Raw genomic sequence first — 17374 nt, 5'->3', positions numbered from 1 at the left:
ACATGAGACTCGTATGTATAACATTGGGCTTGCATTAAGGGAAATGTTTTGAATTGATAAAAAGGAGATTTTGGGAAGTAGTTTTTGATTAATTGGTTTTATGAAAACCCGGTCGCCACGGGGGTACCAAAGGGCCAGAGGGTTAATATAGCCTGGAGGGAATTAGGGAGATTGCCCTAGCGTGGTTGAGCTAGCTGGGCCCAAAATGACGCCGCGGGGGTACCAAGGGTGACGGACACTAGCCAATCATTCTCTCGTGTTGCTACGGGGTCACCAAAGGGCGGGTTATATTAACCGTTTGAAAGTGACGGTTTTGAATGTTGAAAATGGGGAGTGACATCGGCATACATTGCATTCCATGGCATTTCATTATTTCTATTGAGATTAATTGTTATGTTGAGCTTCCCGACTTAGCATGACCCTAAATCCTATTGTTCTATTCTTTGGTTGGATTCATGGGGACACAAGAAGCATGTCTTAAGTGCCACCTGCTGAGCTTTTGCTCACCCCACTATACTTATCATTTTTTTAGGTCATGGCAAAGAAACGGCGGATGAAAATCCACCACTGAATTAAAGGAACTTGGAGAACATTTTAGATGTATTTTTATAGAGTTTGAACTTGTTTTAAGTAGTACATGTAACAAGATATAGTAAGTTCATATGGCCTGTAATGATGTAACAAGAAGTTTAAACTCGTTTTGATGTATATTATCCATGATGTAAAGTCTATGTTTTAAACTTATGCAATTGATTGTAAATGATGTTTAATGTGACCACGGGTTGGTTCTTTCGTTTGTGATCGTAGAGTAACACTTGATTGATGACCTATCTCGAGTTCAAACCCTTGCTAGGTCTCCATTGCAGCTTCCCTTCCATTTTTACAAAGCTGTATGCTAAATTCAGGACCAGGCTCGAAAGAGGCATTTCGGTCGACCGAAATAGCTCATCGGTCGACCGAACCATTTGAACCCTTTCAGTATCTCCTGTTTCGGTCAACCGAAATGGGGTTCGGTCGACCGAACTCTCGGCTTCTCTCATTTCAGTCGATCGATGAAGAGTTTCGATCGACCGGTTCAGGAGGGTCTGCTTCGGCCAACCGAAGCTCCACTTCGGTCGACCGAAGTGCTTCTGCTTTGGGTTTCTTGATCTTCTTCCTTTGTAATCCACTCTTGACTCTTGGATTTTGTCTTAGTCATTTGGGAGAGCTTAGTTTTGATCCTAAATGTATTGTTTTGACTCTAAAAATGTTAGGTTTAACGTAGATGACCTCGGGTTCAAGTTAGGACCCGGTTAACGGTTTGGACCCCGGGGTTCGGGTCGTTATAGAAACTGTACTCGCGGGTACTGTTCATGAACAATAAACTTTTTTTTTTTTTTTTTTTGAAATTGTAACTTACAATTCATTTTCCCAGAATTTAAGGACAAACCAATCCTCTCAACTCAAGAAGCAAAGTATATCGATAAGGCCTTTACTTACCCAGTGAAGACCTTTAGCGATCTCAAGATTGACGAGGCTTAGGATTTGTACGTATGAGCTACTAGCTCAACTGAAACCCCCACCCAATCAGAGAAAGGTAAGAAAAACGAAGGCACTTATACATAAACTTACTGATTTTTGTTAATATTTTATTAAATATTTTCCTTACTACTCTTTATGTAGGTAAGAAACTTAGTAAAAGGCTCCTGGCCCAAGGTCGGTCAAGTAATCTTCCTTCTACTTCCAAAAAATTACGAAGGTAGGAGAGGAAAATCATGGTAAATCTTCAAGCCCTGGAGTGTTATCAGGTCCTACTCTTATATCTCTAGGTTTCAGCGGATTTGGTGGGGTTCCTACGAGTTTCGAGAGTTTTGGTTCGGTATCAACCAACCAAGCATTTTCACAAGGCGAGTCGATTCTCGATAACGCTAATGTCGCACATGATAGGTTACATAAAATGGTAGTAAAAAACGACATTGCCAGATTGCAGAATCTGCCAGCATCTGAGCTTTCAAGGAAATTCCTTCATCTAATTAGCTAGGTGAGATTTTACCTTTATCACGTGTATCTCTCTCTTTTTTAACTATTTACCACTATTTATTTATTTATAGGGCACTGCATACTTTGTTGTTATCGTAAAAGAATACGAAAAGTTTTCCCTAAAAATGGTTTCCCTTAAGGCTAAATACGAAGATGTTACTTCTATACTTAAAAATAAAGAAGATGACTTGGCTAATGCAAAGTTAAACTTTCAAGATGAGAAAGTGAGACTTACCAAAGAATACTTCGATAAGCTGGAACTTGAGAAGCTAGCTGCCGTGGAGAGCTTTAAAAATTCTGATGAGTTCAAGGTGCTCATAGGCAAGGCTTGCTGTGATGGTTTTGACCAATTCAAAGCTCTTATCAGCAAAGATCGTCCAGACATAGACTTTTCTATGTATGATATTCTAGCTGAGAGCAAAGATGAAGATTGAATTCCATAGTAGCAGTCATATATATATATACATATCAGGTTTTTTGCTTTCTTAGCATGTCGATCCCTTAGAACTTGTCAGAATATCTCTCAATTCAGAGAATAGTTGCTGTACTTTTGACATTTTGTCTTTTATGATATTGCTTCATATTTGTTATTTCCTTATGAAGAATTCCTTTTACTTTTTCAGGCTTCACTCAGCCCGTCCTTCTTCTGAAGGAATGTATTTTTACGAGCTTCACCCAGCTCGTCCCTTTAGTAAGGGAATGTCAATTATTTCTTTTAATAAATAAATGGACTTAATGTTTTACTAGTCCTTTCGTAACTTATTAAATTCAATAGTAACGTAGTCAGCGGTAGAAACATGTGAAATAAAATGAATAATTATTTTATTAAAGACTTATCGAAAATAATATTCGATAGTCGAGCATCAGCATCCATTAAACACTGGTCCACTTTATTGAAGCTAAAAACATACTATCACTTTTAAAAGTGAGATAATGAAATAAAATATAGCCTGGCATAAGTACCTACTGGTAATATTTCCTCAAATGTTCTGCATTCCATGGGTGGGGAAGCTGGCTTCCACTAAGTGTCTCTAACTAGTATGCCCCCGGTCTATTACTCTGGGTTACTCGATAGGGGCCCTCCCATTTGGGAGTTAACTTTCCTTCCCCCTTTTCCTTAGTAGCTGGGGTAACCTCGCGGAGCACTAGGTCTCTTGGCTCGAACTTCCTTAGCTTGACCCAGGCATTGTAGTACTTGGATACCATCTGCTGGTAAGCTGTAACCTTGACCTAGGCCTGCTCCCTTTTCTCTTCTACCAGGTCTAGGTTTAACCGTAGTTCCATCTCGTTCTGTTGAGGTTCAAAATACTTGGTTTTGAAAGTGGCAACCTTTGTTTCTACCGGGATCACTGCTTCACTTCTAAAAGCTAACCCAAAGGGGGTCTCCCCAGTGGGGGTTCTCACGGTGGTGCGATAGGCCCATAAGACTCCGGGCATTTGTTCATGCCACAAACCCTTGGCTTTTTCTAGACGTGTCTTGATCATCTTCAGTAATGTCCTATTCGTGACCTTAACTTGCCCATTGGCTTGGGGATGAGCAGGAGAAGAGAAATGAACTTTGATCCCAAGTTCCTTACAAAAATCCAAGAACTGCTCACTTTCAAACTGCTTCCCATTATCTGTCACAATCACATTCGGTGCTCCAAACCTGCAGATTATTATTTTTCAGAAAAACTTCTTTACTTTATTTGCCTCAATATGAGCTAGTGGCTCAGCTTCCACCCATTTGGTGAAGTAATCGATAGCCACAATTGCATATTTAGTTTGTTCCTTCCCTGGGGGTAAGGGGCCGATGAGGTCCGTCCCCCATTGGGCAAAAGGCCATGGCCCTGTAAGAGGGGTTAACTCTTCTGCTGGTTGTTTTGGGACATTAGCGAATCTCTGGCACTTGTCACATTTCTTCACAAAATCAAGCGCATCTTTCCTCATAGTATGCCAAAAGTATCCTTGTCGGATAGCTTTATGCGCTAGTGACCTGCCCCCAGCATGGTTTCCATAAAAGCCTTCATGTATGTCCTTTAGAATGTAATTTGCCTCATCAACGGAAACACAACTCAAGCAGGGTAGAGAAAATCCCTTCTTGTAGAGAACTCCATCAATGAGGGAATATCTTGCCACACGCATCCTGATCTTTCGTGCTTCCATGCGGTCCTGGGGTAGCTCTTTATTCTCTATATACCTGATAATGGGTTCTGCCCATTCCATGCCTTGGATCACCTGGTGTATTTTTCGTAGCCAATCCCAGGCTGTGCTAGGCTCATCTAAATATCCCACAGGTATGGCTTTATCTTCCTCTGCGGTTGCCAGTCGAGCTAGGGCGGCTGCCTGCTTATTATCTTCTTGGGGGATCCGATGAATAGAGAACTTCTTAAAAAAGCCCTTGATACCTTCTATCTTATGTAGATAGGTCTTTATCTTCTCATCCTTGGCTTCATATTCCCCCTGGACTTGTCCAGTTATTAGTTGAGAATCAGTATACCCTATTAGTCGTTTAACTTCCAGAGCTTTAGCCATCTTGAGGCCTGCTAGGAGGGCTTCATATTTTGCCTCATTATTGGTTTCCTTAAATCCAAACCTGAGTGCATATTTGATGCATTCCCCATTCGGGGAGACAATTACTAGCCCTGCCCCACTTGCACGGGCGTTGACCGACCCATCCACGTATAATGTCCAAGTAGATTCAGTTTCTTCTTGTTCATTTATGCCATGCTCGTGCCCATCTTCTGGTGTGAATTCCGCTATAACATCTGCCAGTACCTGGGCTTTTAAGGCCGTTCGGGGTTTATATTAGATATTGAACTCTCCAAGTTCTACCTACCACTTCACGAGTCGCCCCGAAGTATCAGGTTTGTGGAGAACCTGCCTAAGTGGTTGGTCTGTCAAAACTATTATTTTATGCGCTTGGAAGTAAGACCTGAGTTTCCTCGCGGAGACAACTAGAGCAAATGCCAACTTTTCTATCCTTGGGTACCTTTTTTTCGCCCCCCTGAATGCACAGCTAGTATAATATACCGGTTTCTGGTTTCCATCCTCTTCGTGGACTAAGGCTGACTGCCGACGGAGAAATCGCCAAGTACAAATACAACTGTTCTCCTTGCATTGCTCGCGATAGTAACGGTGGTGAGGTGAGATACTTCTTCAGCTCTATAAAAGCTTGCTCGCACTCAGGTGTCCATGGAAAAGCTTTCTTGAGCACACGGAAAAAAGGCAAACACCTATCCATCGCCTTGGAAATCAACTTGTTCAGAGCAGCGATCCTTCCCGTCAATCTTTGAAGCTCCTTGGTCGATGTTGGAGACTGCATGTTGAGAATCGCCTGGACCTTCTCGGGGTTGGCTTCTATTCCTCTTCTGCTTACCATGTAACCGAGGAATTTCCCATAGGAGACACCAAAGGCACATTTGTCTGGGTTGAGCTTCATTTGGTGTTTCCTGAGGACTTAGAATGTCTCCTGTAGATCAGCTAGGTGGTCCTGAGCTTTCAAGCTTTTGACCAGCATGTCATCCAGATATACTTCCATATTCCTTCCGATTTGGTCCTTGAACATCAGGTTGACTAGCCGCTGATATGTTGCCTCAGCATTTTTGAGCCCAAAAGGCATCACCTTATAGCAATATAAACCTCACGAAAGAGGTCTTCTCTCTGCCTAGTGGGTGCATTGAGATTTGGTTATACCCTGAGTATGCATCTATGAAACTGAGCAGCTCATGGCCAGCCGTTCCTTCCACTAACATGTCAATTCTTGGAAAAGGGAAGCTGTCTTTGGGGCATGCCTTATTTAAATCGGTAAAGTCGACCCACAACCTCCATTTTCCATTGGCCTTTTTTACCAAAACAACATTGGCCAACCAGTCAGGATAATGAATCTCTTGGATGAAATTAGCTTTCATAAGCTTGTTCACCTCTTCTGATATAGCCATATTCCTTTCCGCCGCAAATATTCTTCATTTTTGCCTGATAGGTTTGAATATGAGATCCATGTTTAATCGATACTCGATCGTAGCTGGATTAATACCAGGCATGTCTTCATGTGACCATGCGAATACATCTTGATTCTGTCTGAGGAACTGTATAAAGATATTCGTGAAATTTGAGGGGAGCAGAGACCCTATCCTCACCTTTTTTGTTACGTTAGTGTCATTCAAGCATATTTCTACCAGGTTCTCAATTGGCTTGGCTCGGTCTTGCTCATTTTCTTTAATTTCATCAACAACCAAAGCCTCCCGCTACTTCTTTTCTTTGAGAGAAGCAATATAGCATTCTCTAGCAGTGGTCTAGTCTCCTCTTAGTTCGCCTACGCTATGCTCGGTAGGGAAACGCATTAAGAGGTGATAAGTCAAAGTGATGGCCTTCATCGAATTTAAGGTCGCTCTTCCTAGGATGACAATATAAACAGATGGACAATCCACCACCAGGAAGTCTACCATAACAGTAACTTATTTTGGGCTGGTTCCTGCAGTGACGGGAAGAATGACCGCTTCCAGAGGGTAGACCTTATCTCCCGTGAATCCCACCAATGGTGGTCTAGTAGGTCTGAGTTTCTCCTTACCAATCTTCATTTTGCTGAATGCGTCAAGGAAAATGATATCAGCCGAACTTCCATTGTCTACCAAGATTCGTCGAATACTATAGTTAGCGATCATTATGGTAACAACGAGAGGGTCGTCATGAGGTTGTTGCACATCCTTACTGTCTTCATCTGAGAATGTAATAATAGGATCACCTAAACGAGGCATCTTTCATTGTTGAATCTGTACTCCAACTTCACACACCTCAGATGAGCTTCGCATTCTCCTGGCATAGGCCTTACGGGCTAAGCTTGATTCTCCACCTCCTGCACATCCCCCGGCTATAACCCTAATTTCTCCCATTGGTTGTTGATCAAGAGGGTGGTTATCTCGGCCTGCTCTAAGTTGATTAATGTCGGTTCTGTCATTCCCCACAATAAACTTTCATATGTACCCCCTTCGGATCAACGTCTCAATCTGATCCTTGAGGTCGAAGCAATCCTCTTTGGCGTGCCCATGGTCATTATGGAACCTACAATACTTATCACGAGGTCTCCTTGCCGGGTCTAACTTCAACTTCGGTGGCCACTTCAGATATGGTTCATCCTAGATCTGCAGGAAAACTTAATCTATCGACATATTTAAAGGAGTGCAATTTGTATACCTCTCCGCGTTCTTATAGCGAGACGCCCTTTCACTCTGGCTAACCATAGTTTTCTTATACTTGGTTTCCTTTTCATCTTTGGTTGTTAGAGCCAGCCTTTTCTTGTCTGCCTTCTTATCTTCCCCTTCTTTTCCCTTTCTCGCCATCATTGTATCTTTAGCATTCATATGTCTTTTAGCTCGAACCAGTAACTCGGCCATGCTAGAAGGAGGTTCCTCTGATAAAGAGAAGAGCAATCTCGAGGTTTGGAATCCTCCCATAAAGGCGGCTAGGGCCACCTTGTCATCCGCTTCCTCCACTTGCAGCATCTCCGTGTTGAAACGACTAATGTAATCTCGCGATGACTCTCCCTTCTGTTGCTTCACAGTAAGAAGGTGGGTAGCCGGCCTTCTATGCCTCTAGCCAGCAATGAAATGGCCCACAAAGCCCTTACTCAATTCTTCAAAGGTTTCGATAGTCCCTGGCTTTAGTTTGTTGAACCATACCCTTGCTGATCCTTTGAGGGTCATTGGGAAAGCCCTGCACATGATCTCATCTGGCATCTCGTGCAGGTGCATAAGCGCTTGAAAAGTCTCCAAGTGGTCGAGGGGATCTTTAGTTCCGTCGAAACTCTCAATTGTGGGCATTCTAAATTTGCTGGGCAAGGGGCATTTCATAACCGAGGGGCTGAATGGCAAATTGGTCTTCTGCACCAAACCATCTATGGCTGTAATGCCTTTCCCTTTCATGGCCTGCATCACATCCTCCATCTTTGCTTTGAGATCCTGTATCTCTAGGTCAACGTGGGAAATCTCCTCTATCTTTTCAATTACAGTTGTGTCTTCATGGGGTCGGGAACTCCGTGGAAGAGAGGGGTGGATCACCTTTCTATGTCGGTTCCCCACCTGGCTTTGTTCCGCTTCGGTCTCATATCGGGGAGGATGATTATCCTGCTCCTCCAGATTCCCATTACCCCTATTTGGATTCGAGAGGTCTTGTCGTGGCAAGTTCTGTTGAACTGGTGGAATAAGGTGTTGCAGGAGTGCTGCATTTTGCTGGATCAACTGGTCCATACCCTGATTCAGAGTTTGGACCTGCAGTTCCAACGCTGCAAGCCGTGTCTGGTTGTTTGGGACGTCTAGGTTTTCACCCGACTCTTCCCTTTGACCAGACCCCTGTGACAGTATTCCTTCGGTAACCATACCGGACCACAAACGTATATACCCAATTGAGTAATTAATTGATTCAAGGGAATCATCGTTCCCACAGACGGCGCCAACTATTGAGGTTGAAATTCGCCGCGGCCTGATACGACACTGTTTCCTGCAAAACAAAGACGGCAAAGTCAAACACCAGTGTGGTGTCGGCCGTTGACCCTCCGACGATTAAGTTAGTAGGGATTTCTAGAGAAATAACTTCAATCGTAATTTCCCTAGTAAGAGTTTTTTTGTGTGTACCTTATTCCCGAGTCGTCGTCCTATTTATCATCGTTTCCCTTATTCTCAATAAGGGAATTTCATCATCCTTATCCCATGGAAATCTCATCCTTGATAAGATTTGTCATCATCCTCATGGAAATCTTATCTTAGATAAGATTCGTCATCATTCTTATCCATGGAAATCGTTACCCCTAATAAGGCAATATTATCGTTTGATCACCGAGTAGATCTGGCGGCTGGTCAATACTTAGTTGCCTTTATCGCTAGGTCAAGGTAGGCTAGATTTATTTTTCCCTATCAAATATCATTGTCTAATATAAATTATGTGATAGAGTTTTATTGAAAATAAAATAGGTAATTTGTGGTAAAATTTTATAGGAATTATTTTATTTTCTTTAAATATATTCTTGTCTAATTAGATAGAGTTTTATTGAAAATAAAATAGGTAATTTGTGGTAAAATTTTAGAGAAATTATTTTATTTTCTTTAAATATATCCATGTCCAATTAGATTTTCTTTTATTATAAAACTCATATTAAATAGATAATGTGATAGAGTTTTATAGAAAATAAAATTGCTAATTTGTGGTAAATTTTATAGAAATTATTTTATTTTCATTATAGAAATTTGTATTCTTAGCTACGGCCAATGTATTGATCAATTGTAGAAATGGTAACATGATCTTGACCTTTGGAAATATGAAAGTGGGCATTAAGAAAAGGGAAAGAATCTACCAACTTTTTTGATTTGAAATTTTGAATTATCAAATTTAGTTTTTGTTAGTAAAAAAAAATAATAATAATAATAATAATTAGTTATCGTAAAATTTTAAATACCTCCAAATTGATAGACCATTAGTTCCCCGTTGTACACAATTTGTAAAATGTGAGTGAGATACTAACAAAACCAAAGTAATTAATAGGTGTTCTTAATGTGTAAAGTAATTAAATGTAACGTATTGATAAATGTACACTAACATACACTACCACTACCGAGATTACAACACAGATTACAACATAGCATCGAAGATGCTAGTATATGTGTGAAATTAGTGTGTTCCTTACTCCATTCCACATGCGGACCATATAAATATTAATTCATAATAAATAGATAAATAGATAATTTAAAATCAAGTTCAACCAAAAATCAAAAAACAATGAAACATTGACTCAAAATAATATATTAAGAATGAATCAAAAATAAAAAATAATAAAAATTGAAAAAAAAAATAACATATAAAAAATAATATATTAAGAATGAATCAAAAATAAAAAATAATAAAAATTGAAAAAAAAAAACATATAAAAAAATTTCAACAACAAATTCAATTCAAAATCAAGTTCAACCGAAAACCAAAAACCATTGAAACCTGTATTAAGAATAAATAAAAAATAAAAAATAAAAACTGAGAAAAAGATTATAATCCAAAGTAAACTTATAAAGAGTAAAATAAAAATAAAAACTAAAGAAAAAAGAATAATGATACTTCTGAAAAATAAAAAAGTAAAGAAAAAAAATAACAATAATGACTCAAAATAATAATAAATTATGAATGAACCAAAAATAAAAAATAAAAAATAAAAGAAAAAAAGAAAAAAAATCACAAATGCTAAGTAAACTTACCAAATCAACCACTTCTAAACATCAATTAGGAAGAGAAAAATAAAAATAAAACAAAAGAAAAAAATAATAATGATGCTTCTAAAAAGAAAAAGTAAAGAAAAAAATTAACAATCCAACCTTCTCAATACAACAATTTAAGAATAACAAATTTTGAACCATCCAAAGTATAATTACAAAGAGTAAAATAAAAATAAAAACTCAAGAAAAAAGAAGAATGATACTTCTGAAAAAGAAAAAAAAAATAATGACTCAAAATAATAATAAATTAAGAATGAACCAAAAATAATAATAAAAAAAAAAGAAGAAAAAAAAAATCAACCACTTCTAAACATAAATTAGAAAGAGAAAATAAAAATAAAACAAATCAACTACTTCTAAACATAAACATCCATTAGAAAGAGAAAATAATAATAATAACATAATAATAATACTTATAAAAAGAAAAAGTAAAGAAAAAACTTACGAGACCAATTATAAAGAGAAAAGAAAAAATAACATCAATTAGAAAGAGAAAATAATAATAATAACATAATAATAATGCTTATAAAAAGAAAAAAGTAAAGAAAAAACTTACGAGACCAATTATAAAGAGAAAAGAAAAAATATGCACAACATAAGCCTGACCTAATATATATATATATATATATATATATATAGGTTATATGTGATAGAGTTTTATAGAAAATAAAATACGTAGCTGAAATTTTATTAGGTAATTTGTGTTTTTATAGAAACTCTTTTTATAAAAACTCTTTTTATATCAATTAATAAATATTTTTTTATATTAATATATAAAATTTTATTAGGTAATTTGTGTTAAAATTTTATAGAAATTTTTTTTATAAAAACTTTTTTATATCAATTAATAAATATATTTTTATATTAATAAATAAATACTGAACTAATGAAGCAATTAATAAATATTTTTTTATATTAATAAATAAATACTGAAATATTGAAAATCTTTGCACATTTAATAATAACATAGATATAGATATAGATATATATTTGTGCTCTTAAAGGGTCAATTTTGTCTTTTTAAAATTTTTGCATCGTCATGTGACAAACATGTCTTAATTTATGTTAGATTTCTAACTATGATTTAACCTTTGCATCAAACTTAATAGTTTAGGGGGTTAAGTGTCTTTTTGATAGTTCAAGGAGATTTCTCGGAAGAGAAGAGAAAGTTCATAGGAGGTTTAGTGCATTTTATCTTGATTTTTTTATCATTGCAAAGACACAAAGGTCAAGTCATCAATGACGGTACAGAGGTAAAAGCCAAATCAGAAAAGGCATACAAATCTTGAAACAAAATAAGAAAAATGAATAATAGACTCCAGATTTGTGGAGAACGAGAGCCAAAACTCTGTAACATAAACCACAAAGGGAGAATTGTAACAACCGAAGTGACTCAAAAATCTGATCATTATCAAGACAATAGTTTCAAAATTATTAAAACACGACGAGTTTATTATAGTCGTGAGAGACAGAACATCACCTCCCTACTCTCATGAAAAGGAGAAAAAACAAAAAGGTGAGTGGGTGTGGTGCAAAGAGAAGAAAACTTGGGGGGGGGGGGGGGGGGGGGGGGATTTTTGACAATTGATAGTATTCTTGAAGGTTTGAGATTCAATTACAATCCCACTAAAAGTTGAGTAATCTTCTGAAATGATACAAAATCATATAATATTGTACAGATGCACAAATGTAATTACTCACATGTGTAATTCTTCCACCCATATGAGCTATCACAGTCATTCCGTGCCATACAATCATGGTTGACAATCGCATTGGCGGTCGCAAGCGCAATGCAACAGAATCGATCATGTACTATGGACGTTACAACAGAGGGCTAGGATCCTAGCTTGTAAATATTGATATAGGATCTAACTGTGACACACACACACACACATATATATGTATAGTGTACCTGAATATTGATTGGCCAACTTGGAATTTCTTTCACATCAAAAATGCCATTGGGATAATATGTACATTTGTGTGGCCTAGCTAGTCTGTAAGAATCATTAGCTGAGTTTTTTTATAGGCAATGGATGTTTTTGCCTTTTATCATCATTCTTGAAGTCAACGTCTTAATTATATATTTGAATTTTTTTTTAAGCATTTATTTAGCTTTATTACTTTTAAAATTATGTTCAAACGTTATCCAACGTCGGTTCTTTTATTTAGTTTTCGTTTGTTTAACAGTAAAATATTTTTTTTAAGGTAAAATACTTTTTTATTTTTATTTTTTCGATATTTGGTGAAGGTGTAAATCAATAATAAGGTTGAGTCCATCGGACTGAGCCTATAAAATAACTTGTAAAAAACTGATAGCTTAGTTATTTTTGTTAAGTTTTAATATAATTTTTTTATTTTATTTTTATAAATATTTTATGACAACCAAATATTCAAAAATAAAAAAATATTTTATAAAAAATGTGTTACATCCAAACAATCGGAACCTTCTGAAATTTTGTTTTGAAGAATGAAATGCATTTCAAAGTGCTCGTGGATGGTTTCTAAGGTGGTTGTTTTCTTTGCGGTCTTGTGTGTTACATTTAACTGAAAAATAATTGAATAAAAAATATATATTTTTTGGGTAAAATAAAAGGAAAATAATAATAATAAAAAACCCCACACACACACAGTGGCGTTTGTAGAAGAGATCTACCTCTGCAAGGAAAAATGTTACTTGTAAATAACTTTTTACAATTAATGGATTATTAGTGTTTTTAAAAATATGTGGTGTGTAATGTATTATAGAAGTTTTTCTGTTATATTTAAGAGCATTGAGTCGGCGACTTGTATTTGAATTTAGAAAAAATATTATTTAAAACTTTGAATTAAATTTGTTTTAATTTCAAATTCAAAGTACAATGCTTTCAAACGCAATATTAACTTGGATAAAGTGTAATAAACCCTCTTAATCCATCTTTCAATTTCATAAAACCCCCTGAATTAAGAATCACCCCCTCAACTATTAAATAAAGTGCAGTCAAGGACAAAATGTCAAGTTGCCGTTGATGGATATTGACCTTTTACGTTTTTACCCTTAATTAAAGGCCGCCGTTTTGTTATGTTACAAATTTCAAATGCTGATGTGGCCCTTGTAATCCCCATAACCAATAAAAAATGCGCAACACAACATTCTTATCAACAAAGTAAGTTTCATTTTTGCCATATCACCAAACAAAGTACTTGTGCCAAACAACTCCTCAGCGCAAATCCTTCTAAACGACTCCTCTCCAATCACGGCCGCCACCTCCCATCTACACTACAAATGGTGAGTGTGAATTGAAAGTCATTTTTTGCAACACACATTGCCGCTGAAAGTCACATTTTTAGTTGTTATAGTGCAAAATATACTAGACTGTCTTTTCTTTTGGCCATATGAAAAATAGAAAGGATCGTATTAACTTGATTTTCACTCTTACCAAGAATAAATCAAAATCATCCTTTTATATATTTGAAAAAAGAGAAAATGAATCAATATTAACAATGAAACAGATGGGACATGAAGATTTAAATGTTCACTTGATTTGAATTTCCCTATTATCTTTTTGCATGACACTTTAGTAGTAAACAAATTCATCATCTTGAATAAGTATATAAAGAAAATAATAAGTAACCAGTGGACTTTATTGGGTAGTACTAAATATATCCCATTTATATACCGTTCAATTTTCATTTAAATTCGATGCAAGACAAATTCTATTTGTAACATTCTTCTTGGCCCACCCAAACTCGTGCAACGCCCTCGTTAGTAGTTGTAGTTGGACCACCCTGCCTACCCGGACATCCTCCGGATCAGACGCTTAACATGACACCGGATCAAGGATTAGATTTGGCTCTAATATCAACTGTAATGAATGAACGCTTACTCATTTACCTAGAAGCTTAAGCTATTAGGTAATGCTTACTTCAATCCTCAATCCAAATTTGATGTGAAACAAGTCCCACTTATAATAGTAACCATATTAAAAATGATGTTCGAGAACCTAATCATGTACAATAAATTACCATAAAGTATTCTCTTTGTTTTTGTTTTATTTTTATTTCATTTCTTATTATTTGAAATCCAAGTCTACTGGTATGTCATGTCAGAATCAATACTTGGATTCACATTCGATTCAGATATTATAGTCTATATCAATATTACAAATCCGACCCATGTGATCATTTGATACCATAAAAAATGTAGACATGTGCTCAATGTGGATTAGACTTGATGTAAAATTAGTCCTACCTACTTATATTCCGATCCACAACAAATATTCTACAAGTATATTCACTATAGAACCATCTCAAATTTCAAATTATAATACAAACACTATAACACATATTTTGCTTTAAAACAGACATATGTTCCCTAGTTCAAATAATAAATCTTTAAACAATTCTCATATTAATTATCACAATTTTCATTTCTGCATGTACCAAAATTAGTATCTCTTTGAAAAGGTCAATATACTTTTCTTTAAATATATATATATATATATATACACACACACACATATAACAAGGGCGGATTCAAGAATTGTTAATGAAGTGGGCTAATACTAGTAATTTCTTTTTTTGGACTGAGCTAAAATTGCCTATACAAAAAAGAGGGGTGGGCTACATCCGCTAATATATATATGACAAGTTTACAATTTTATAAATGCTTAGCGCGCACAATCAATGTGGAAAAAATTAAATATTAGAGGAAACTAACGGGTGGGTGCTTCGCGATCCAACTCAAAAGCCTAAATTATTAGGTGAGACTAACACTTGGTCCATATATACCCAATCAATCTTCTATCTGGATCCGGTATGGGACAAGCGCTCTCCCTTGTTACATTCTCCCCTACTCGAACTTGCAACGTCTTTGTTGCGCTTTGGGCCACTCTGTCTCCCTGAGGCCTAGACTCGGATGCCCTCCGGGCCGTGCACTTGGGTCCAGATCAATGATTGAGTCTGACTTTGATACTAATTGTAACGGGTAGGTGCTTCGCGATCTGATTCAAAATCCTAAGTTATTAGTTAGGGTTAACACCAGGCTCATATATACTCAATCGCTCTCCCATTCGGATCTAATGTGAGATAAGCTTCTCTTTGTTACCGTATTCCACTTGTTTTTATTTTCTAAGAAAATGACATAATCTTCAAAAAGCACTCCCACTCTTTGCAATTATCCTTAAATAAATGCTCTATCACTCCACATTTGAGTGACAATTGTATGATTTCCTTATTTAAAAGAATAAAGATAAAGGAAACTTTTTAAATACATAAATTGAGTGGGAATATGATATTCCATTTTAAAGTTCAATACAATGTGAGTGCATTAATTGTAATAGGCATTAAATAAAACTTAAGTTATAATCTCTAATGGGTGTTTGAGGATAGACTAATGAAGATTTACGCTATACTAATCCGTAATATGGATCAATAATAATCACTTCTCTGATTTGGTAAGTAGGTATCTATTCACTATATTTAATTCAGTAATTAAAGATGACATGTTCATTTATTATTGGTCCTTCACTAGTGAGAACCTAAGTATTGTTCTTATATTTTTATTGTCACATTTATTTTTATTGAGACAAGATTTGTCTACTCACCTATGAGTATTTCAGATAAATAAAGAAATCAAAGAGGGTGATTGGATTTATTTCAAATTTTTTTTTATCCTTATTTATCATTTTCTAATTTTCTAATTATGAATTATATATACATTTCTAATTAGATCACATCAGCAATTAGTAAGGGAGTTAGTAAGAAATACCACTTACTGCCTCAGTGATGAGTAGACAAATCTTGTCATTGTTATTATCAATATAAACTATTTTTCATTTCCTTTTAAATAATACGAGATAATAGTTAATTTGATTCAGTCATATGCCTGGTCCACACATGACAACTGTAACCATAAAATTGTCATAATTAGTATTTAATTGGCTTTTTGAATATCTCAATTGACTTTTACTGTTATAAGTTGAATTATGAATTTCACCAATAAAAAGGTTTATTATTACACTCTGACTATTTCAATTTTTTGTTTTAGAAAATTAGACCATCTCCAATACTAAAAGTTATTTTTACATGCCAAATTTATATTTTGACAGGTGTTACAGTGTCAAAATGCTACAATTTAGCAATTCTGTTCCAATGTTGCATTTTATACAAAATGTTATTTTTTGACACAACCACCATTCTTTTTCAACTATCATTCTCACCATTCATATTTGCATCAGTAATATTAATATTAGGCACATTCCAAGTCAAATTGTAGATATTAGAAAGAAACTAAAATTAAACCTAATTAAAAAAAAAAAACAAAAATCTAAAATATCTGGTTAAAAAAGGACCAATATATATATATATAAATTTATATATTTGATTATATTATTATAATTTTTTTTTTCTTTTTCGAAAATTTATATATATTATATATATATGCATATGATATATATTTGATTATATTATTATTAAAAATATATATATTTTTTAGGGCAAATCATTTTAGCCTCCTCAATCGCCTCCATCTCTATTCTCGTTCTCAACTTTGAAATTGCCCCCTCCTCTCTCTCTGTTCAACTGCAAACTACAAAATCAACAAGAATCAGAAGTTCAAAACCCATATCTTTCAGTTTCCATCGCCCGCTGTTCTAGTTCGGGTTCGCTGTTCGCAAGCCTCAGCCGCTGTCTCTCAACTCTCAAGTTTGCCCCCCTTACTCTCTGCAACTGCTAACTTGTACGTATGGGTTTTGTTTTAATTTTTTCTTCTTTTCTAAATCAACTAATCAAGGTCTGTAATTCTTGTTTTGCAAACTAAATCCTATTTGGTGAAATTTTTTATGATCCTTTTAATATATATATATATATATCTGAACCCATATCGGCATATCATTTCAGATTGTTCAAAAAATCAAAACCCATATCTTTCGGTTTCCATCGCCCCCCTCCCCCCCTCGCTCGCTCTCTCTCTCTCTCTCTCTCTCTCTCTCTGCCGTTCACTTTTTTTGAAATAGCAGTAGCTATTTCTTGTGCTACAATTAACATCGATTTTGGCAAAGTTAAAAATTAGCGGCCTATATAACATTGCATTGGAGAGCCCATTTTTAAACTCACTTGTTATATTTTAGAAATGGCATGTAATA

The sequence above is a fragment of the Cornus florida genome, unplaced genomic scaffold, assembly GCF_030987335.1.
Source record: "Cornus florida cultivar Cherokee Brave unplaced genomic scaffold, ASM3098733v1 CherokeeBrave_3.0.0_Hap2_Chr03, whole genome shotgun sequence".
Classification (NCBI taxonomy): Eukaryota; Viridiplantae; Streptophyta; class Magnoliopsida; order Cornales; family Cornaceae; genus Cornus; species Cornus florida.
Note: the sequence above shows the minus strand (reverse complement) of the source record.